A 3,377-nucleotide genomic window follows, 5' to 3' on the forward strand; every position below is an offset into this window, starting at 1 on the left:
GGCCCTAAGCAAGCCATTCTCCCACACCTCACAAAGAAAGAACATCAAGAGCTAAAAATACTTAGAAAAATCAAATGGCCTGACCTGTGGTGGCGCAGTGGATAAAGCGTCGACCTGGAAATGCTGAGGTCGCCTGTTCGAAACCCTGGGCTTGCCTGGTCAAGGCACATATGGGAGTTGATGCTTCCAGCTCCTCCCCCTTCTCTCTCACTGTCTCTCTCTCCTCTCTCTCTCTCTTTCTCCTCTCTAAAAATGAATAAATAAATTAAAAAAAAAATTAAAAAAAAAAAAAAGAAAAATCAAATGGCACTTGTAACATACTCTTATATGAAGCTCAAGCTTATAAATTATTAATTAATCCATGGTTTTCAAAAGTGAGAGAATTAAATATAAGGCTAAAATTGGGAAAAATCTCATTTCCTATTCTTTGTAGAATATAGCTTTTCTTAAAGTGTAACCAGGACAATCCCTTCACACTATTTTCTTAAACATGACATTATTTCAACTGTTGTCAATGCATAAAAATCCACCAATAAATACCGTCCTCTCTTGTGCTGCCAACTGTGCTCACAGATCCTGTTAGGACGCGCTCCTTTACCCAGGTTTTCCAAGTTCCTCACCATCACTGGACTGTCCCTCAGGGCTTCTATTTTATGTTTCAGACACAGCAGTCTCTGGCCGCTGCATGACTTTTAGGGTCAAAGCCAGTTCCTAATAAGGCATGCCCAAATGCAGGGTGTGTGACCCTGAACCGAGCCAGCTCCCAGGACGGTGGGGAGACAGGGACCACGTAAACCTGAAAAGGTGCTCGGCTGGAAGGCTCCTGGGAAGCAAAAGCACCATCTGATTGCCTTTTAATTGCGACAGCAAAAGTGACCATTTACTGCTATATTCAGGCAGAGCAAAACTAGGATTAGCCACTGGCAATTTTACTAACCCATCCAGCAGGAATAATTTCAAACACATTTGACTGATTTATTATATTATATTTATTAATATTATTCATTATAACAGTGGAGAATCCCAGAACTTCTTTTTTATTATTTTAATTTTTTACATATTTTAAAATGGTTTTTTAAAATTTTTATTTGGACAATTAATTTTAACAGGGTGACATTGATTAATTAGAGTACATAGATTCAGGGAAAACATCTCCAGATTAATTTGACAATTGATTATGTTGTATACCCATCATCCAAAGTCAAATTGCCCTCTGTCACCTTCTATTTGATTTTCTTTGTGCCCCTACCCTCCCACCTCCCTCTCCTCCCTTCCCCTCCCCCTGGTAACCACCACACTCTTATCCATGTCCATGAGTCTCAATTTTGTGTTCTACCTATGTATGAAATTATACACTTCTTAGTTTTTTCTGATTTACTTATTTCACTCAGTATAATATTATCAAGATCCATTCATGTTGTCGGAAATGATCCGATGTCATCATTTCTTATGGCTGAGTAGTATTCCATAGTATATATGTACCACATCCTCTTTATCTAATCATCTATTGAAGGGCTTTTTGGTTGTTTCCATGTCTTGGCCACTGTGAACAATGCTGCAATGAACATAGGGCTGCATGTGTCTTTACGTACCAATATTTTTGAGTTTGGGGGGTATATACCCAGCAGAGGGATTGCTGGGTCATATGGAAGTTTTATTCTTAATATTTTGAGGAACCACCATACTTTTTTCCATAATGGTTGTACTATTTTACATTCCCACCAACAGTGCTCCCCTCAGAGCATCCAGAAGGAATTACCCTATTAACAACTTGACTTTAGTCCAGTAAAACTGATTTTGGACCTCTCACCTCCAAAACTGTAAGAGGATAAATTTATGTTGTTTTAAGCCACTAAGTTTGTTGTCATTTGTTTTACAGCAATAGAAAACTAATACAGATTTTGGTACTAGAAGTGGGATGTTACTATAAAAAATAATTTTAAAATGTGGAAATGGCTTTAGAATTGGGTAATAAATAGAGACTAGAAGAATTTGAGAAGCATGATAGAAAAAGCCTAGATTGCCTTGAGCAACCTGTCAGCGAATACACAGATATTCTAGGTGCTTCTGGTGAGGGCTCGGAAGAAACTGAGTACCATGTTGTTAGAGACTAGAAGAAAAGGGACCCTTTCTATATAATGTCAGAAAGCTTAGCTGAATTATATCCTATAATTATATGTAAAGCTGAACTTGGGATAAAACTGAATATATAGTAAAGATTCCAAGAACAATGTTGAAAATGTGGCCTGGTTTCTTTTTGCTACTTACAGTAAAATGTGAGAGAAAATAGGTGAATTGAAAGAATTGTCAAGCAAAAAGGAATCAGGACTTGATGACTGAGGAAATTTTAGCCTTATGCCAAATTTAAAATATGCTAAAACTAAGAGGTCACTGTCAAGAAATTGTGCTCTGGAGAGAAAGCCAGGAATGATTGAACAATCTTGTTCTAATGTGTAAGAAGCATCAAAAAAGTCCATATATTCATTTGCACAGAGGGTTGTTAGAAAAGATTAGGTGTGTGACTCATGGATCCCTCTCTACCGTTTTAGCAGGTATCGGGAACAGAGATGGAATCATCTAGGAATGATCTGTGGAGAAGCTTCTTGCCTAACATATTAAACTGTCACATACACAGGAGACCCACAACAATTTTTGGAATGGTATTAATCAACATAAACACTCCTAGCTTGGTTGAAAGGGACCGCTCAGTTTAAAACATGTTATCTGTTATGGACTGAATTGTGTCCCCCTTAAATTCATATGTTGAAGCCCTAACCTACAATGTGAATGTATTTGGAAATAAGGCCTTTAAGAAGGTAATTAAGGTTAAATGATATACCTAATTTGATAGAACTAATGTCTTTATATGAGGAGAGTTAGACATCAGATATTTATCTATATCTATCTATTTATCTAATCTATATCTATCTAATCTATCATCTATCTAATCTATCATCTATCTATCTATCTATCTATCTATCTATCTATCTATCTATCATCTATCTATCTATTCATCTATAATCTACACATGCACAAAGAAAAGGCCAGGTAAGAACACAGTGAAAATGTGGCCATCTGCATGCCAGGAAGAGAGACCTCACCAAAAATTAACTATGATGGCACCTTAATCCTAGACTTTTATCTTCCAGAATTTTGAGAAAATAAATATCTATTGCTTAAGCCACCCAGCCTGAGGTATCTTGTTATGGCAGTCCAAGCACATAAATAGAAAGAAAGGTCCAGTGGGTGAAGACATGGGCTTCAAAAACCGTGCCTTGAACCACAGAGGATTATTCTTAGGCTATAAAACTTAATGGAGTTTGCCCTGCTGAATTTCAAAATTATTTAGGACTAATGGCTCCTTTTTTCCTTCCATT

The 3,377-nt window shown here is 37.0% G+C and overlaps 1 pseudogene; it reads right to left on the bottom strand.

The window, feature by feature from the left end:
* Nucleotides 1–413: 413 nt before the first annotated feature.
* Nucleotides 414–723, bottom strand: LOC136315166 (small ribosomal subunit protein bS6m pseudogene; annotated as a pseudogene).
* Nucleotides 724–3,377: the final 2,654 nt, after the last annotated feature.

Source organism: Saccopteryx bilineata, chromosome 11, assembly GCF_036850765.1.
Source record: "Saccopteryx bilineata isolate mSacBil1 chromosome 11, mSacBil1_pri_phased_curated, whole genome shotgun sequence".
Classification (NCBI taxonomy): Eukaryota; Metazoa; Chordata; class Mammalia; order Chiroptera; family Emballonuridae; genus Saccopteryx; species Saccopteryx bilineata.